The sequence below is a fragment of the Galeopterus variegatus genome, unplaced genomic scaffold (assembly GCF_000696425.1).
Source record: "Galeopterus variegatus unplaced genomic scaffold, G_variegatus-3.0.2 Scaffold974, whole genome shotgun sequence".
Classification (NCBI taxonomy): Eukaryota; Metazoa; Chordata; class Mammalia; order Dermoptera; family Cynocephalidae; genus Galeopterus; species Galeopterus variegatus.
The window spans coordinates 345,567-366,573 of NW_007727085.1; the positions used below are offsets into that span (position 1 = coordinate 345,567).

Consider the following 21,007-nt stretch of genomic DNA (forward strand, 5'->3'; position numbering starts at 1 on the left):
CTCACTGCAGGGCGAAACTACATTTCCCAGACGGCAGAGCGTTCGAGCCCCACAAGTACAGTGGGAACTTGTAATAGCTGTTTAGTACTCCTGTGCTGGTGACATCGCTGGAGGGCGAGACGACATTTCTAACAAGCCTCTGCCATCATCCTTTAGGGACCGAAGGAGAAGATTTTGTTTATTTTCTCATCAGGGATTCTTGCTACCAGGAGAACAGGACCTGATGGATCAAGACTGGTCTGTTTCCACGTTATTACGAGGTAGAATTCTGATTCTTTACTAAATCCTGGTTTGACAACCTGGGGCATTGTGAGAATAACGGTGAAATTCGAATGTGGGCTAATTACAGCATGATATTAATAAGTGATTTTATTTTTCTAGTTGTCATATAGGTATTGCTATTATAGAACCCGTGTTTATTTTTGCAGATGCATTTTAGAGGATGAAAAGTCATGCATCTATTTTTAAGTGGTTAAACAGATGAGAAATTAATATGGTAGTCTCTTCCAAGCCATTAGAAAATGTTCTCATCCAATAAACTGATTTGTCTGTCTTCAATGGATTGTACTACACAGTTGGAAAAGGTTTGTCCCTCTCTCCCAGGTAAAGAGTTGGTTATTATTACAATCTATTGACATGACCCTATTAAATTCTAAATTTTAATCCTACAGCCAGTGTAGGACAATGAGCCATGTATTTGCCACCTGAAACAGACTAATACTAACCAGACTCATAGTAACCCAGCTAACAAGAGGCCTTGGTTTCTGTCCCATGTTGTGAACACCCCCTTTTCTCCTGGGCCTCCCTATATTCTTACTAGATACCACTTCCTTTGCAGCACGGGCAGCTGATACAATGTGTTTCAGATTAACACCTCATGCACTTTAGGATTCATATTTTGAGTCTTGTCTGTATGCAGAAGTTTTAATTCTATAAATCGGCAAGGCTGGTAATTAAGATTCAGATGGGAGTACAAAAAGGAGGTCACATCGATCATTCTGACCCTAGAGAATCTGGTTCATGTCTCTCCTCTAGCTTCTGGCAGTGTACTGACAATCTTTGACATCCCTTGGCTTGTAGAATCATCACCATGATGTTTGCCTTCATCACCATGATGTTTGCCTTCATCTTCCCATAATGTTCTCCCTGTGTGGTCTGTGCACAAATTCCCCCTTTTTATAAGGACATCAGTCATACGGGATTAAATAATCACAACTGCAATGGCAGTATTGCAAAATAACATCACATTCTGTAGTAGTGTGGTTTAGGACTTTAACATATAAATTTGGGGGAAGGGCGAACACAATTTAACTCATAATGGAAACTTATCACTAACTTAGGCAGAAGCTATGAATAATAGCACCTCCTCACTAAATGGAGTATAGCAAGTCTCCTGTTGGTATGAATAGAGACAGCCCATCACAGTACTTTAGATTTCATGTTGGGCTACCTGTATGGGTTCGCTTGGGCTGCCATACAAAACCCCACAGACTGGGCAGCTTAAACAACAGAAATGTATTTTCTCATAGTTCTGGAGGCTGGATGTTGAAGATCAAGGTGCTGACAGGATTGGTTTTCTCTAAGGCTCTCTCCTTGGCTGGAAGTTGTTGCCTTCTCTCTTCCTCTTCACATGGACATCCTCTGTGCACAATTACCCCTGGTGTGTCTACATATGTCCTAATCCCTTCTTGTTGTAAGGACAATAGTCAGATTGTTTTAGGGCCAGACTCATTTTAACCTAACCACCTCTTTAAAGACCCTATCTCAAAATTCAGTCACCTTTTGAAGTTCCTGGGTTTAAGATTTGCAAAATAATTATTTTGGGGGGAGAAGAGAACAGAAATTAGCCCATACAGTAGTCAGGATGGTGTGTGTGTCATTACTAATATTTAGATAGGTTATAATTATGCCCGTCCACTCAGATATCTGCCAGGCACCTCAGGCTGGGCAGGTCATATCCTGGACTCAGACAAGCACTTTTCTTGTGACCCCTCTGCTGGAGGTGGCACTCCTTTCTCAAGCAGAAGTCTTGTAAACCCAGATCACCACACTTCCCTACCTCCCACCTAATGGTTGCTGCTGAGTTTCTCACTAGACAAATGTCTCCTGGGGTTTGTTTTGTTTTGTTTTTTGTTTTTGTTTTTTAGTGTAAACTGTCTGTGTTCTGAGAAGTTTATGATATCCTGGTCTAACAAGATCTTGGATGGGGGTGGACAGTTCCATCTGGCAGGACTGCCTCCTGGGAAGATTGGTGGCCCTACCCTTCGGAATCTACTCTCTCTGGCTTCCCTGAGACCAAGTGCCCTTGACTCAGAGTCATACCCTGTGTCTTCAAAAGGACCATCTTGGTTCACATAAATAGGGGCTTCCCCCTAAGCATCTCTCCTCGCCTACTTATACAACTCCACACTGGTCACTTCAACCGCCAGGCCCTTCTACACTGGAAGGTTCTGGTGCCCCAGAAGACTTCAGTCCAGGACATGCAGGACAATGGTGGCCAGTTGGGAAGTGCAGTTTCCACCTACAGCATGGATGTGCTCAGGCTGGGCTTCACTGGATAGTGATTACATCAGGTATGGTGGGGTGCAGAGGTCCTGCATGCCTCTCACCATGAATTAAACATGCCCTTGGGTCCAAGAACAGAGCCTGTCTAATTTGCTCTTTTTAGAATGGGAATCTGTGCTCTGAGGATACCTGTACCTCAGTGTGACTGAACTGGCCCTCAAGCTCTTTACCTGAATCTGACCTTGTTAGTATCCCCTTCTTCAGCCAGCAAGACCAGCATCTAATCACTCAGTGGAGACAGTTGTCCAGATTTTATCTCCAACATCTCCTTTATGCTCACTGCCCACACCTGTATAGTCACCAATTCTGCCCTGAAGAGCTTTCTTTCCATCCATAAATTTCTCATTTTGGCCGCTGTCATTGGAGGTTGGGATGATACCAACTTCCAATTGGCCTCGCATCTAATTCTTTTTTTTCTTTTTTTCCTTGTCAGCTGGCCAGTACAAGGATCAGACCCTGGACCTTGGTGTTATCAGCAAAATAGTGTAACCAACTAAGCTAACTAGCCAGCCCCTTATATTAATTCTTAACCCTAACCTCTAACACCTAATATTTAACCCCCAACCCTGTCCCTAAACACCATTATCCTCAACTTTATCCACTGAGCCTAAGCCATAAACCATAAACAAACCCTATTACCATAATCCTTAACTCCTAACATGTTATACATATTACCTGTCCCTAAACCCTACCACTTTATTCCAATCCCAACTCTAACTCCTAAACCCAACTCTTTCACCTAAACTGCAACCTAACCCTAACCTTACACTAACCCTAAATCTAAACCTTGAACTCTAATAATAAGCCTTAACCCTAACCTCTAATCTAACCCCAACAGCAAGCCTATCCTTAGCCACTAACATTACCCCTAGCACTTAACCCTACCCCAATTGTAACATTAATCTCTAACCCCAACCTACCTAACCCATAACCGCTAATCCTAACCCTACTCCCTAAAACCAACCATAACCTCAAATCCTAACCCAACTCCCTAATCCTATCTCCAACCCCTATCCCTAATTCAACCCAAACCCAAACCTCAACATCACCACCAACCCTAACCCTCACTCTACCTAGGTGGTGTTGGGCTCTGGGAGTGGCATCGGTTTCCTCTTTTCCCAAGGCTCACCCAAAGTTTTCCACACACGAGTCTCCTGTTGGCCCCCACCCTCCTCTTCTGAGTTCTTTCCCACCTACCTTTCGTCCTTCACCTTCACAGAACCCGTTCATGCTGCATTCTCTCTGCTCTCGCCGCAGAGCATCCCTGGTCCCAACATGAGCACCTGCTCGTTCACTTGGGGAGGTCTGTACTCCTCTGCCACCTCCTTGGGTTTACTTTTATTCCTGTTATTATCACCAACATGGTCATTGCCATTGTTATAATCATCATTGTTGTAATTATTACCATTTTCATTTTTGTCATTGTTGAACAATTATTGAAGACAGTCTTGTGGTCAAGTTATCCTGGGTTCTATAACTGAGTGGACACCCCATTTGGGTGAATCCCTCCCAAAAGTTTAATGAAAGTGAGCTGTGGCCTTGGTCCCTCAAGCTGATGTGACTTAGGATCTGGGAACAGACTCTGTAATTAAGGAGTTAGGATTTACAACTAGCAAATGAGTAAGGGAGTACAAAGAAGACAGCTGGGCAGGACGGGATGTAACCTAAGTGATGAGGAGGACCATAAAACAGAGCTGCTAAGCTCCAGGGGCAGGAGACAGTATCTTTTTTTTTTTTTTTTTTCCTTTTTTTTCCTTTTTTTGTCTTTTTTACTGACTGGTAACGGGATCGCAACCCTCGGTGCTGCGCCCGCACTGCGCTCAGCCAGTGAGCGGGAACCGGTCTCCACATGGGATCCGAACCCTCGGCGGGAGCGCCGCCACACTCCCAAGTGGCGCACTCTCCAGTGCGCCACCGGGCCGGCCCCAGGAAACAGTATCTTTATACACATCCTCAAGATGTCTTTATAGGACAAAATCCAGAACATTCCCAGCCCTCACAATTTGCGGAGGCGGTGAACTGTCAAGAACCCAGACTGATAGGAGCCTGGTAAGTGATAAAGGAAACTAAAAGTTGTGTCATTGTTCATGGAGATCCTGTTTCTTTGTGCTCAGAGATACTGCCACTCAGAACAGTCAACTGGTAACTAACGCAGCCCCTTCCCCCAACCCCAACACTTTCTTTAAAACACCCTGCCTGTACACGTTCTTAGAGATCAGGATGTTTCTGAGCTTTAGCCACCTGGACTCCATTACTTGGCCTTGTAATTAAAGCTTAATTTTCCTCACTGCAACTCGTGCCAGTGTTCTGGCATTAGCTGAACATCACGCGAAGTGACAAAAGTGTGGTTCTATTACTCTTCCAGCTCGCAGCTGGCCACATCTCAGCCCTGTGACAAGTCAGCTCACATCAAGACCTCTTGGATCCTCGGTGCCTTCTATGACATGGGGTCAGTGACTCTGTTCCCATGGAGGAGGTTGGGCATCCAAGCTGCCCTGACCGTGTAACCCCACCTTGTCCCACCCCAGAGAGGGGAGCCTGCTGTGTGGGGATGGTCCAGGCAGACATGCTAGAGAAGCTGCTGGAGCATCAAGTACAGCCACCTGGGCAGTGACACCTCCCATGCCCCCACCTTCCTGTGCTCCTGCTGAGCCCTCACTTCCACCCACCGGGTGCTGGACCTGCTGCTGGGAGGGTGAGCACCGCTTCTCTATGGCACAGAGGTGACCCAGCTCCAACTAGCTGTGGCTTAAGAATGTCACTGCACTTGAGCTGTTTGCACCTCTGAAGAGTTGGTGCCAAAAGGACTAGACCAAGAGGGTCATTGCAGGGACCAGATGGAATGAGCCATGGAAAGTGCCTACCCAGCGTCTGCCCCTGAAGAAAGGACTGGAAGTTTGCTCATGTTAACTATTTTCCTTTCCCCCATGAAGCAGCCCCTGCCTCAGCTCTCACTGGCCCCTGGGTTTGGTTAGCATGGGTTTTTCATTTGTAAGTTTTCATTTGTAAGAGGTTTTTGTAAGAGGTTTGGGTTTCCATCTAGAGGTCCCTGGGGGCAGGCAGAGGGGCCCATGTCCACCTAGGTATCTGGGGAGGTGCTGGTTGCAGTTCATTCATTCAACAAGCTTATATGAAGTGTCTGCCATGTACAATCAGTTTTGTAGGCACTTAGCATAACCCATCAAACAGAACAGACCAAATTCCTGTCCTCCTGGGCTTCCCCCGTAGTTGGGAGTCAGCCAGTCCCAGTAGGGGTCATAGCAGGTCTTGTCCAGACCACAGATGTGCCACCCTCTGTAGATTTGGATGCAGCCTCCCCTGTTGTGACAGGGATGGCTGACCTCAGTGTTACTGAACTCAGGTCCACCTGCCCAGTCCCTGGAGGAGAAAAAAACCCTCAGAAGTCAAATGGTTGGTGTTAGAAAAGCAGATGTATTCAGCTGAAGGAGATGGTAGGCTACCCCATCTGAAAGATTTAGATTTACTGAGGGGTTCCTAAACAGTGGCTTGAGGGAATGGAACATGGGAGGTGAAAAGCAGGAGAGAAGGGTACCTGAGCTACGAGGAGTCCCAGTCTATGAGTCAGGAAGTCTCAACAAGGCTTCTTCTGGTTTCTGTTCTCACCTTCACTGTTATCTCGGGACTCTGCAAGATTTTGATTTGCTCCAGTGTAGAACTGTCTTTTCTGCAGTCTTTTGCACAGTTTCACTTCACAGAGCTCTAATTGACTTGGCTGGTGCCCAAGGTCAGCTTCCAGTCATTTGGCCTTGATCATTTTTCAAAACTCTACAAGCGTCAATGAAAGAACTGTTAGCTTTGCAAAGTACTGATTAGCTTCTTAGTCTTGTTCTCTTCTTTGACAAGTAAGATAAGAAAGTCAGGGGATGAGAAGAAAGAGTGGAGAGAGAAAGAAAAAATAACTGTCCTTTTAAAAAATCTCCTACCCCTGGCAGTCCGGGCAGTTTTAATTCCCAACATGGCTTCAGTCCTGCTCACTCCAACACCAGGACCAGCTGGAAATGTGAGTGGACTCTGGGTCATGATTGAGGGTCCTGACAATACCCTGGCCCTACACACCTTGTCATTCCCACTGGAGGGCCAAGGACTGGGGCTCCCCTTACAGGAAGGAAGGAGTCATAGACCTAAGAATGGGGTCACAGATGCCCTGGGAAGGAGAGCCAGGCCCTGCCAGTATCAGTCCCCACCCATGACGATGTGGGGCTCAGGACAGGGACATGGTGAGCCTCCTCCTCTCACATCAGCCATGCACCTCAGTCCTTTGTGCCCAGCTTCATATGATGCTGGGGTGGCTACAGCCACCAGTCCTGAGAATCTCCTCAGTGGAAAGATGAGAATCTACAAAATGGGGAACACATTGGTGCATCAACTGCAGGTTAAGATGCCTCTGGGTCCCTGTGAAAGGTGGACAGGGATGGACTCTGCTTGTTTTCTTTCTCAGAGAGTGACAAGGCACCCACTGTGTGCAGCCAGTGAAGGAACAGGGCAGGCACCAACCCTCCTTGCCCAGGAGACAGACAGGAGCATGGCAGGCTACCCTGATGATGGGGAGAGGTGGCCACTGATGGAATGCTCCCTTGACAGAGGTTATCTGCCAGCCCCCGGCTGGTGGCCAGCCCTGCCACTGCTAGGACAGCCCAAAGGCTAGGGTGGGGGGCTGGACAGTGGTTGGGTGGGGCAGGCACAGCCCCCACAATGGTTGTCATGTGGGGCTGTGGGGAAGGAGAGCCCAGACCTTCGACTGTGCCACCCACCCACCACCCACAGCACCAACTCTCTGTCCTGGGTGTTGGCTGGCCCAGGACCTGGAAGGTGTCTCTCTGTCCCCATCTCCCCTGCCTCCAGATGCAGGTGACCTACTCCAGCTCAAAATGCCCAACATGGGCCTGCAGCACTGTGCCCACCTCCTCCTTGCCTCGCTGCAGCCCCAGGGAATGTGGAGGCAGAGCCAGATGGGCAGGAGGGCTGGGGAGGGTGCATGTGAGCATGTGATGAGGGGACGGGGCTGGGCCACACAGAGGAGCCTCCAGAAGCAGGCAGACTGGACCCTGTGAACTCAGATGTCCTGGCCTTCACCTGAGGGAATGCTGAGAGGGTCTAAAAAAACAAGTTTTGACACCACCACCCAGCTTCTGGTCCCTGGCAGGGTTGCTGCAGGGCACATGGACCAACATGCTCCCACCTGGGCACCCTCTCAGTGGATCCAGAGTCCCAATCCTTGCTGGGCCTTACCTGAGAACAGGGAATCAGGAATTGTCCATGGGTCTCCAAATCGCCATCAGATGCCAAGCAGAGGAGCTGTCCCTGGGGACGCTGAGGCCATGAGGCCCAGCAGGGGACATGTCTCAGGTCACAGGGGTAAGGACCAGTTTTATTTCTGGGGGGCCCTGAAGCAGGGAGGCTGCTTTCTGGGCGCTCCTTTTAGAGTGCCCCATTCTCTGGCAGGTGCTAAAGGGACACGGTGCCACAGGAGCTCACAGCCAGCACTGCCCCGATCCCCACCATCTCTGTGGTCACCAACCAAGGCCTCCTGCGCTGGGCCCAGTGCCCTGGGGTGCGGATGTGGGATATGCCATGGGCCCCAGCCCTCTGTCGCCTCCTGACAGTGCCAGCTCAGCAGGGAAGAGGGCGCTGAGCTGGGGTCCCACAGTCCACAGCTAACCCCAAGCATATGAGCCCATGGCAGGAACGTGGCAGGGAGTGACACAGAGGGGCCCGGACCTCAGCAATGCTGCGTGAAACCCCTTCCCACACCATGTCTCCCAGAGGGACAGTCAGGAGGGCAGCTCTGCTATCCTGCTGGGGACGGGCTGCTGCCAGCAGGGGCCCCAGTGGCCTCAGGCTTGTCTTGGGTGGGGCGCCCGCCTCCCCAGGCTGTGCATTGGCCGCTGCCACCCACCCGGCACAGATACTGCGGCCTCCTGCGTGGCCTCTGGGTGGCTGTGTGGCCTGCACAGCACTGCAGGAGGAGGCAGAGGCAGTCAGGGGAGGTCACGTCACAGCACAGGCCACTGTGGCAGTGCCACCGGGCCTCCTCCTGCCCCAGAGGAATCAAGAAGCACTTCTTCCTCCTGCAGGTGTGGACAGGCAAGCAGAAGGGGTGGAAGGTGGCAGCATGGAAGGACACCCAGCTGCCAGAGCTCCTGCTTCCTGCCTGGTGGGGCTGCTGTGGGTGTCACTGCTTCTGAGCGGCTGATGGAGCCCAGCAGCCCCCAGGCCTTTGAGTGGAGTGGACCCTCACTCACATGGGACACCAGGACATGCACCCCAGTTCCGACACCACAGCCCGGGGCCTCTCTTTTCCTGATGACCTTGGCATGACAGCCTGGTGAGCAGCCACAACTCCCACCTCACCCCATCAGCAGGGCCCCGCGGGGACAGAGTGGTCATCGTCCATGTTCAGGGTGTCCCAGATGGCATTCAGTCAGTCAAACAGGAAGTACATGGGCAGGTGAACACATCCTCTGCGGCAGAGTCCCTGTGTAGTGACACGAAGCTGTGTCAGGAGTGGCGGGAGCAACATCTCTGCACCCCACCCTCACTGATGCTCCAATTGAGATGTTGAGAGGCTCTGGAATGATGTGAACGGGGCCACCTTAGACCCCAGCCCTGGTGGAGCTGCCAGATGACACAGCCCCTTGAGGGACCCAAGCTGAGCCTCACCCAAATTGCTGACCACAGAATCACAAGCAAATGAGATGGCTTTGGTGTAGCTTGTGAGGGCAGAGATGACCCGTATGGGTGGCAGTCCCTTCATGCACCTTCCTGGGGTTTGGCCTCTGGCCAAGGTGGGAGCGCTAAGGCATCCTTGGCATCATCCTGGTCACTTAATTGTGGGCTTCCTTCCCTTTTCCACTGACACCAGTGAACTCAGCTCTGCCTAGTGGATGCCAGGCTGCAGGCCCCGCCACGAGGCCCACCCTTTCTCCACCCTCCCCCTGGGTCCATCCCCACAACCCCGCTAATGGGCACTAAACACAGGAGCCTATTAAACCAGCCCCAGGGATGGCACAGCTCTGCCTTCCCTGGAGAAGTGGGGTGGGGAGGAGGCGCCCGTCCAGGGGCATCTGAGGCAGGAGCGAGGTGGTGAGACGGCAGGCGAAGAGGAGCCATCAGGGACGAGGGGCACACAAGGTGAAGAGCTGGGTGACCTCAGCCATCTGTGTCCCTCACAGCAGCCAGCACCCTGCAGTCATCATGAGCGCTGGCCTTCCCAAGGGACGACCCTGCAGCCATGCTAAGGCAGGTTCTCTCAGGCTGATCACAATTCCTAATGGGAAAAGCAGCTTCCTCCGCGGGCAGCCGGGCCACCTCTGTCAGGAAGGCCTCTGGGCTCCTTCAGTCCTAAGGAAGGTGGTGCTGAGCCCGCACCGCCCTCCACCTGCAGCGGTGCTGGATCTGTGGGGACAGCCCGGGGAGGAGCGGCCCCGGCTGTCCCTCTCCAGCAGCGACGGCATCTCTGTGGCCCTGTTCTCTGGGGCTCACTCCAAGCCGGCGCCCAAACACTGGACGTGCCTGTGACCAGCTCCACGTGGCATCAGGCATCTGTGGTCCTCTCCCCGCCACCACGTCTCATGTCCCACAGCCTCCCACCGTGTCTCAGGTGAGCAGCTGCTGTGGCCTGTGCCCGGGCCTGTGCCCAGCTCTTCCCGCTGTGCCTCGGCACCATCCTCCCGCTGAGCCTGGGGTGGTGATGAGCCGTGCCCTCCCCAAACCCTGGGGGCTGGGGACGGGGTGGGATGAGGGTGGACTAAGGAAGGGGCAGAAGGGGCAGAAGGACCAGAGCTCGGTCCTGGGCACAGTGGGGTGTGGAGGAGGTATTGAAGCTTAGAGGTGATGATGGGGGCATCAAGTATTGGTGGCTTCTGGAAAGGATAGTGGGAACTTAGTGGGATGGTGCAGTGACATTAGCCTGGATCCACAGGTCAGGGCTGGGGAAGGGGCAACTCAGGCTATGCTTCCAATAAATGCTTTGTCAGAAGAAGGTGCACTGCTAGGCCAGGTATGTGCTACAAAAGCTGGTTCCAGAATCTTCACGAACAGGTGGTCAAGTCCAAGACGGCGAAGAGGACAGAGGAGTGCCATGAGGTCACATTTCAGCTCTGCCATAAAGGAGCCTGTTAGTAATCTATGCGAGACTCAGTTTACCCATCTGTAACATGAGCATATTAGGAATACTAGGAAATGCCCCAAATTCCCAGAGAGGTAACTGTGCTGTGCGTGCAGACTGAGAGTTGCCATGTGACAGCTGTATCCGTGGGGTGTCGGTTTCTCTCCAGCACTGAAGTTTCTGTTTTCCTCCTTTAATTTATAGCACACTTAGCACCCCTGATTTGACATTTCAAAAATGTATGAAGGCCTTGTTTCCAGGGACAGTGTGTTCTATGAAAGAGACTGGGGTCCTGGATGACGGTCCCATTTGCTTTGGAACAGAGTAGTTCTTATGCAGTGTGAAGGGGTAGGTACTCTGTGGACAGGAATCCCACCTGAGAGAACCTCTCTGAGCTGAGCCCTCTCACTAGCCCTTCAGAACAGATGAAGAACTGCAGAAAGATGAAGATCTTATCTTCACATGGCCCAAGCAACAATAGCCTACTGCCTAGAGTGAGCAGGACTTGAGTGTGACTGCCTTCTCCAGAAGCTGCCAGAGATGGGGTGATAGTGGAACATTCGGACTAGCTTTTAGAAGGGAGATGTGAGTTGGTTGAGGGATAGACAAGGGCTTAGAAAATGTGACTCATGGGAGGGGTCTTCAGGGTGTGGTCTGGGATGGAGGAATAACATGTCACAGCTGAGAAGACCTGACTACAGTGCTCCCTAGCACACTCCCATTACTTCACTCTACGCTCATTTTTTCCAGAATTGGAGCTCTCTCAAACCTAGTCTGGCACCACATTTTGTATCTGGAGATGTGCTGATGCTTCCTGTATCCTGATAGTTCTTCCTGGCTGTTCAGGAAGGGTCTGCCAGGGTCTTTCTGCTGTGTAAGAAACATTAACAAATAAACAAACAGTTGGGGGAGTGAGTTGCCCAAGGTCACGTGATTTGTAGATGTCAGGCATCCTGACTTTTTGACTAGTGTTTTCTGCTTTTATACAATTAAGTCAAAACTCATGTCTGTTTTTGAGATCAATTTTAGAAAGTGCAGTCAACTTAGAACAAACGTTGTTTTACAAAACTTTGCCTTGAACATTACTATTTTTCCCCAGTGCTTTCTGTGGATTGTATGAGCTCATGGGGTTAATAGTACAAGTTTTTTCTCACTTAATGTCAGTAATCTGTTCTTGAAAACCATAAATACTACAGCAAATTACTAGAAGCTTATTTCCACTATTTAAAATGAGAAAACTAGACTGAATCACATTGTTACTCCTACTTACTTTCTTAAACTATAAATAAAATAATACCATGCTCATGTATAAGTAAGAGACATTTAAAACATAGTCTCAATGATCTCAGGACAGTTTGTGTGACTCCCGTGACCCGCCTTAGTGCCAGCACCTCACTGACGTCCATCTTGGTGACGTTTATCATGCTTATGAAAACCTCTGTGTGTGAAGCTCCACTAATTGTAATCGGCATGTAGTTAATTCTTTCTCCTACTCACCAATATGTTAAAAACATACTGAATTCTGGGAAATTAGAGCTACCAGCATTTGATGTATAACAAATCAGCCAAAACTTCCTGGTTTTAAAAACAACCATTTTATTTGTTTATGATTTTGGGTTGGGCTTCTTGGGCAGTACCTATGCTGGTGTCACCTGGGAGCACAACTGAGGTTGTAGTCTTCTGGTGCCTTGACTGAGGCTGGTTCCTGGAAGAGGACTTCACTCACATGTCTGGTGGTTTGTGCTGACTCTTGGTTGGTCCCTGTGAATCCAACAGGCAAGTACCAAGCTTCTTCCCAAGATGATAGTATTCCAAGAAGGGAAACTTTGTTTGGGCAAATACTTTACAGAACTATGTTTGTGTTTCATTTACTGGTGTCCCATTAGACAAAGTAAGTGCACCTGCAAAGCCCATGGTCATTTGGGGAGGGAAATTCATGAACACATGGACACAGAAAGGTGTTTCATTGGGAACCACTACTGGAAAAGTGTACTACAATAAATATATATTATGTACATTGTTTTCTATACATAATTGACCAAAAATGTTTGGTTTCAAGATGCATACTTTTCACAAAGTTTATGTATGTAAAGGCAAGAGATGTTGTTTGCCTATTTCTTGCTTATAGGAAGTTGGGGATCCAAAGTTGATCTCATTATTTTTTCTGACTCTTAACTTTTGATACAAGAAATGTTTTAGTGTAATCATTTCTTCATAAAGCTGCTTCCTGTGTACTGAAATCCATTAGATGAAACCTACCCCCACACAATCTGAGGCAAACCGTTTGTTCTCTGGCCTCCCCTTCTCTCCAAGGCTGTGATGAAATAATGTCCTCAGAAGCCTGATCGTTTACCAGGCACTGTCTCTCATTCACACCCTAAGATCCTTAGAAGACTGAAAATATTTTTGATGTTTTATATTGTTTTGCAAAACACTGGGGTGGGTCCTTGCCACAAAGCCGTTTCTTACTTTGAAAACTTTTCTGAGGGGACAGAGGGGGAGCTGGTCTTGAAAAATAGTTTTATTTCAAACCCGGCAAGTCCTAGCCCCTTTTTTGGCTTTGTTTTGTTTTTGGTTTGTTTGTTTTGGTATGGTTTGGTTTTTTTGGTAGCTTGCCAGTACAGGGATCATACCCTGAACCTTGATGTTATCAGCACTATGCTCTAGCCAACTGAGCTAACCAATAGGCCCCCTGGCTCATTTATATTTTCTCTAAATTCTGTTCAAAAATTGAATTTTCTTTTAGTTCATCTCTCTCCTCTCATATTTTCTTAATGGCAGAAAGGGGAGATCAGATAGCAAATTTCACACATTCTTCCCAGAAGTGTCTTCTGGCAAACCCCTGATGGTGAGATACCCGATCAATTTTCCATGTGATGGGAAGCAACAGTGAGGCTCACAATCCTCCAGTACCTAACCCACATGCTTTTTTCTCATTTCCAATGCAATTTATCTCACTCTCAGGCTTCACCAAGAGTCTTGGTGCCCTTCCAGATGGCACATTCTCCTTGAGGCCCAGCTTCTGCTCAGTCTCACAGACAATGCTACATGTTTCAGCTTTTAATCACCACAGCACCCAATTTCCAGGCACCAAATTCTGTTTCAGTTATTTGTTCTGCTTAAAAGTTCATGCCCAAACTTTGAAAGCTTAAAACAATTTACTATTATTTCTGCTTCTTTGGCTTAGGTAGTCTGTCTGGCAGGCTTGTCTCCCACACAGGTGCAGTGAGGTAGCAGCTGGGGTGGATCATGTGGAAGCACAGCTGGGCTGCTGTCCACGAAGGTGCACTGATGGCTGCAGGGGCTGCTGGAGACTCATGGGGCTGTCAGTGAGCACACCTGCTCGTGGTCTTTCCATGTGTTCCTCCACCAGGGTGGTCTCAGGGTGGTTGGGTTTCTTACAAGATGATTTCCAAAATTAACATTCCTAGAGACAGAAGTGAAGCTGCAGGAGCTGTTGCAGCCTTGCCTGTGAAGTCTCAAAATGACAGTTTTGCTACATTCTGTTGGCCAAAGAAGTTGACATGTCTAGGCAAGTTTCAAGGGGAGTTAATTTCTACCAGAGAGTGAAAGTAGGAAAGAAGTTGCGGCCACCTTTAATTTGCCAGAAATATTATCATTACAATATTTTTGTACAAAAACACTTCAACCTTTGAGCGCGGTGCGGGCACGACACCAAGGGTTGCAATCCCGTTGCCAGTTGCGGTACGGGCGTGACACTGAGAGCTGGTCACGAAAAAAGACAAAAAGGAAAAAAAAAAAAAAGAACTGCAAAAACACTTCAACTTATTTTGTGAGTACTTCTTTTCTCAGTTTATTTGGAAGTTTGTCATTGAATGATTAAATTTTTGAGGCTTTTCTGGATATCTTTGTGTTTGTTGGTTTCTAATCTAATTCCATTGTGGACAGAGGACATACTTTATAAGACTTCATTCTTGAGACATGTTTTATAGCTCAATGTATGCTCTGTTTTGGTGATGGCTCTGCATTGTGCCTTATAAGTATCAAGTAGGTAAAGATTTTGACATTTAGATAAGTATTTTTTCTGATTTTTTATCTAATGGTTTCATCAATTACTGAGGAGTGTTAATTCTCCAACTCTGCTTGTAGATTCACCAATTTCCTGCTTTAGGTCTGTTTTTTATTACCATTGCTGTTGTTTCAGGTACAGTCATGTTCCCCATAATGACATTTTGGTCAACAACAGACCATATATTTGACAGTGGTCGGAGAAATAGTCTATACTATATAGCCTAGGTGTGCAGTAGTTTGTACCATTCAGGTTTGTGTAAGTACACTCTGCGATGATACAACAAAGAAATTGCCTAATGATGCATTTCACAGATTGTATTTCAGTTGTTAAGCAACACATGACAGTACTTTGAGGTTCTGTGTTTAGGAACAGCCACGTTGATAATCACTGTATCATCCTCACATATTATCTTTGTATGGTTATGAAATTTCTCTCTTTATTTCTGGTAATATATATTGTCCTGAAGTCTCATTTGGGTAGTATTTGTTTCTCCACTTAAGCTTTTGTAATTAGTGTCTGTGTAGTATATCTTTATTTTATTTTATTTTTTTACATTTTAAATTTTTATTTAAGACAAAATTGAGTTCTTAGAAAATTTACAATTGAACATATCCCAGTGTCGTTCAATATTACTCAAACACATAATTTTTAAAATTTTTATTTGGAAATTATTTCAAATTTATAAAAGATGTGCAAAAACAGTACAAAGAACATTGGTGTACCCTTTACCTGATTGTTAACATTGACCAACTGTTAATATTTTACCCATTTGCTTTATCACTTGTGCCTGCTCTCTTTCTCTCATGCACACAATGTTTTCTCTGAACCATTTGAGTGTAACTTACATACATCATGGCCTCCTACCCCTAAATACTTAGGAGTGACTTTCCTAAGAATAGGGGTATTCTCTTATATAGCCACAGTTCAGTTTTCTCAGTTGACCCAGTAGTGTCCTTCAGAGCATTGTTCTCCTCCAGTACAGGATCCAGTCTTGGGTTTACTTGTCATTTCTCTTTTGCTTCTTTTATTTTTTTATTATTTTTTAAAATATTTTATTTTATTTTATTTTGTGGATATACAATGTGGTTGATTATTATGGCCAATTACCATTGTGAGGTGATGCTTTTGAACCAAGAAAGCTTCATAGGTGACAGTGTGTCCTCCTTGGGATCACATCTGGAGGTACACAATGTTGATCTGTCCCTCACTTTAACCAGTGAGTTTATTTTGATCACCAATCAAGGTATTGTCTAATTTCTCCACTGTATAACCACTGTTGTTGTTTTTTTCTCCCTTACAAGTAATAAGAAATCTGTGGGGAGACACTTTAAGCCCATGCAAATATCCTACTCCTAATCAAAATTCCTCATAGATTCAGCATCTATTGATTCTTGCCTGACCTAATCTTTTTTTAAAACTTTTATTATGAAAAATTTAATACATATGCAATAAATCTGGCTACAGCAATCAACTCATGGCCATTTTATCTTACTTATACCCCCTGCCCACTTTCTGCCTTCCCCTTGGATTATTTGGAGTAAATCCCAGTATCATAGCATTCATCTGTTTATATTTCAGTATGTGTCTCTGAAAGAGAAGTATTCTTTCATAAAAGACATAACCGCAGTATATAATCACATTTTAAAAATCAATAATAATTACTTAATATGACCAAACATTAAATATGCTTAAGTTTCTCCAATTCTCTCCCCCTCTCAATTTCTTACAATTGATTTGTTTACATGTGGATCCAAACAAGTTCTGCTTCTTGCATTGGTTGCTATGTCAGGTGTCTCTTATGTTGCTTTTAATCTATAGGTTCTCTCTTCATCTACTTTTTCCCCCTTACCTCATAAAGTTGCCCAAAGTCTGAATTTGCTGGCTCCATCCCAGAAGTGTCATTTAACATGTTCCACCATCCCCTGCATTTCCTGATGATTGGTTGCTGAATCTTGAGGCTTGGTCTCACTCATGTTAGTTTTGGCTTCAGAGGTGCATGTTCTTACAGCAGGAGGCCTGTTATGTCTCATCTGTCTATGATGTTAGCAGACATTGGTGATCACTTGCTAGATCCATTATTTCAATAGGGGGTCACAAAATATCATATTCTAATTATTTTGTTCCCTCTTTATTTACTAGCTAGGATACTTTAATAGACAGAAATGTTCATTCAGCTATTTATGTTCACCCTGAGGAAAAATTCACATAGAAAGGACAGCGTAAATTCTTGACTATTCTCTTTTACTTACTGGCTTTAGAAAAATGAATTGTTTCCTTTTCATCTTCCAAAGAGACTGAAAGTTTGTTTGCTTTTGTTTCTTTGTCATTATGTCTTTTGTTTTGTTTTTGTGGTGGTAAGATTTGGGTTTTTTCTCTTTCTTGTTTGCACTTTTGTTCTACCAGTGGGTTTTGTTCTTTCTTGTGTATTCATGGTAGTGATTATCATTTTTCAGATTCCACATGCAGGAATCCTTTGAGAATTTCTTGCAGGGCTGGCTGTGTGGTGGTGAACTTTGTATTTAAAGTATGTCTGTGTGGATAGCATACTGTTCTGTCTCACTTTCCTATCAAGTATGACAGTCTCTGCCTTAAGGAGGATATTTAGTTTAATTTTATTTGAACTAATTATTAACAAGGTTGGATTTTGGTTTGCCGTTTTCTATTTGTCTCACTTTCCTTTTCATCATTTGCTGTTCTTTTTCTAACTTATTTTCTGTTAATCAACTTTTTTAATATTTCATTTTGATTCTTTATTGGCTTTTATAAATAATTTTTTTAAATAATTAAAATGATTTTAAATTTTGGTAAAAAAACACATGATAAAATTTACCATCTTAAACATTTCTTTACTTTTAAGTAGTGTTACATATACTCACACCATTGTGCAGAAGATATTCAGAACTTTTGGGGGGTGGAGGGTGGCTGGCTTGCACAGGGATCTGAACCCTCGACCTTATTGTCATAACAACATACTCTAGCCACCTGAGCTAACTGGCCAGCTCCCTATTTGGTCTTGGAAAACTAAAACTCTGTACCCATTAAGTGACAACTTTCAAATTTTCTCTTCTCCTAGCACTAGGCACCCACCATTCTACTTTTTATTAACATTTAACGTATCAGTGGGATTACAGAATACTGTCATTTTGTGCATTGCTTCTTTTAGTTTGAAAATTGTCCTTGTTAACCAAACCCAAGTCTGGCTGCCTTCCACTAAACAGAAACGACACACTCAAAAGTCAAATGTTGGTGAAAAGGGAAGGGAGCTTTATTCAGGAACACCAATGACCCGAGGTGATGGTAGGCTAACCCTTCTCAAAGGTTCAGATTTACCAAAGAGGTTTTAAGGAGGAGGTGAGGGGAGTGAAAGGTGGGAACTTTTAGTAGAGAGCCAGCCCCCACTTTTTTCGCACAGTCTAGCTAGCTGTTATCTCATAGTTGGTCATGCGTTTCCTTGTTGGTGCTTCTGCTCAGCTTTTTCTCAGAACTCTGCATATTTTAAAGAATTGTTAGTTTTTCAAGGCACTGATTAGCTTTTAGCAGCCTTGTTTTCCTGCTTAGCAAGAAAGGTAAGAAAGTTAGGGGGTTGGAGGAAAGAGAATAGAAAAATGCCGTCTTTTTAAAAATTTCTAAAGCCTAAGCAGTTTACTGGGTCCCATTATGGCTTCAGTCTTGCTCACTCTAACATCCTCACATTTTTGTGTCATTGCATGTGTCAGGATTTTCTTTGTATTTAAGATGAACTAATATTCCTGTGTATGTATATACCACATTTTGCTCATCTATTCTTTCATCAACTGATATTTAGATTTCTTCTCTTGGCTATGTGAGTAATGATTCTATGAACATGGGTGTACAAATATATTTTTGAGATCATGCTACCAATTAGTTTGGATATATACAAGAGTACTTCAAAACTTCATGAAAAGGGCCGGCCTGGTGGCGCACTGCTACAGTGCACCGCTTGGGAGTGTGGCGGCGCTCCCGCTGAGGGTTCGGATCCCACATACAGACCGGTTCCCACTCACTGGCTGAGCGAGGTGCGGGCGCAGCACCGAGGTTTGCGATCCCGTTGCCGGTCCCGGTCCGGTACGGGCACGACACTGAGGGTTGCGATCCGTTGCCGGACACGAAAAAAGACAAAAAAAAGCAAAAAAATACAAAAACAAAAACAAAAAAAAACTTCATGAAAAGATTCATATTATAGTTTACTTCTATTTTTAATGAATAATTTGAAGTACCCTCATACATAGAAGTTATATTTATAGATACTATGGTAATTCTATTTTTAATTTTTTGAGAAGCCATTGTACTATTTTCCATAGTGGCTGCACCATTTTATATTTCTATGAACACTGTATAATGTTCTAATTTCACCAACACTTATTTTCTATTTGGTGTAAAGTGATATCTCATTGAGGTTTTGATTTTCATTTTTCTAATGATTAAGTGACGTTAAACATCTTTGCATAAGCTTGTTACCCATTTGAATATCATCTTTGAAGCAATGTCTATCCAAGTCATTTGCCCAGTTTTTCAGGATGTTATCTTCTGTCTTTGTTGTTTTTGTTGTTGTTGAGTTGTAGGAATTCTTCAAGTATTCTGAACGTTAACTTCTGAAGATTTGCAGTTTTATTTTTTGGTTGCTAATGTAAATAATATTGTGTTTTTCATTTCAAAATTAACTTGATCATCATTGGTATATAGAAAAGTGTCTGCCTTTTGTATATTAACTATGTTTTCTGCAATCTTGCTATGATCAATTATTAGTTCCAAGTGGGGTATTTGTTGTTGTTGTTGTTGTTTATCTTTTTTGTTCTACATAGACTATCATGTCACCCAGAAACAAAGACAATATTATTTAATTCTTCCCAATCTTTATACATTTTGTTTTATTTAATGTGTTATTACACAAGCCAGTACTTCCAGTGTGATATTGAAAGGAGTGGTGAGAAGGTACATTCTTGTATTATTCCTGATTCTGTGGGAAAACTTTTAGTTTCTCACTATTAACGATATCAGCTGGAGTTTCATGTAGATAGTCCTTATCAAGTTGAAGAACTTTCCGTTTATACCTAATTTTCTGAGAGTTTTTAATCATGTTAGGTGCTATATTTTGTCAAATGCTTTTGTGTTTCTCTTGATATGATCATCTGCTTTTTTTTGTAATCTTTTGATGTGATGGATTACATTAATTGATGTTCAAATGTTAAGCCAGTTTTGCATGCTTGTGGTAAATCATACTTTAGTAGTTTTCATAATTTTTACACATTGTTAGATAAGGTTTTCTGATATTTTGATGAGGATTTCTGCATGTATGTTCATGATAGATAATGGTCTATAGTTTTCTATTCTTCTAATACCTTCATCTGGTTTTGGTATGGTGGTAATGCTGTTCTTATTAATTAGAATTAGGAAGTATTCCATGTGGTAGAAAATTGGTATAATTTTTTTTAGAAGATTTGGTTGAAGTCACCAGTGAACACACCTAGGCTGGGTGCTTTCTGTTTTGAAGTTTATTAATTATTTACTCAATTTCCTTAATAGGCGTATGCCTATTGAGATTGTGTATGTAGTTTTTTGGTGTGAATATTGGTAAATAGTGTCTTTCCAGGTATTTGTCCATTTCATCCAGGTTATGAAATATGTGCACAGGTACTCGTTAACAGTATTTCTCTTTTTATTATAATATGGATGTCCACAAGATGTGTAGTGATATCTTGTCTTTCTTTCCTGATATTAATAATTTCTGTCTTCTGTCTTTTTTTCTTAGTTAAGTGGGCTATAGGCTCATCAGGTTTATTGGTCTTTTTAAAGCACCAACTTTTTTGCTGTTGTTGATTTTCCTTATTGTTTTTCTGTTTTCAATTTCATTAATGCCTGCTCTAATTCTCATTATTTCTTTTCTTCTGCTGTTCAATTTGCTCTTTTTTTCTATTTCCAAAAATGAAAACTTAAATTATTGATTTTAGACCGTTTGCTAATATATGCATGCAATTACATGTTTCCTTCAAAGCACTGTGTTTGTTGTATTCTACAAATTTTCATAAGTTCTGTTTGCATTTTCATTTAGTTAAAAATATTTTAAAATTTGTCTTTAGATTTCTTCATTGATCCATGTATTATTTAAAATATGTTGTTTAATCCCACTCTATTTGGTGATCTTCCAGTTATCATTCTGCTCTGATAGCACACGTTGTGGTATCAGAGCATATATTTTAAATTCATTGTGGTCTGAGAGCATGCATTGTATGACTTCTATTATTTTTACTTCCTAATGTGTG

General features: G+C 44.4%; 2 long non-coding RNA genes across 2 annotated transcripts; both read left to right on the forward strand.

Annotated features, from left to right (window-relative positions):
- Positions 1-69: 69 nt before the first annotated feature.
- On the forward strand, positions 70-3,344 carry LOC103591485. The gene is made up of 3 exons (XR_550576.1): positions 70-260; positions 429-603; positions 2,148-3,344. It is a non-coding gene; the product is annotated as an uncharacterized LOC103591485 (long non-coding RNA).
- Positions 3,345-4,598: 1,254 nt separating this feature from the next.
- On the forward strand, positions 4,599-12,708 carry LOC103591486. Its single transcript, XR_550577.1, has 4 exons — positions 4,599-4,614; positions 8,661-8,911; positions 9,759-10,186; positions 11,444-12,708. It is a non-coding gene; the product is annotated as an uncharacterized LOC103591486 (long non-coding RNA).
- Positions 12,709-21,007: the final 8,299 nt, after the last annotated feature.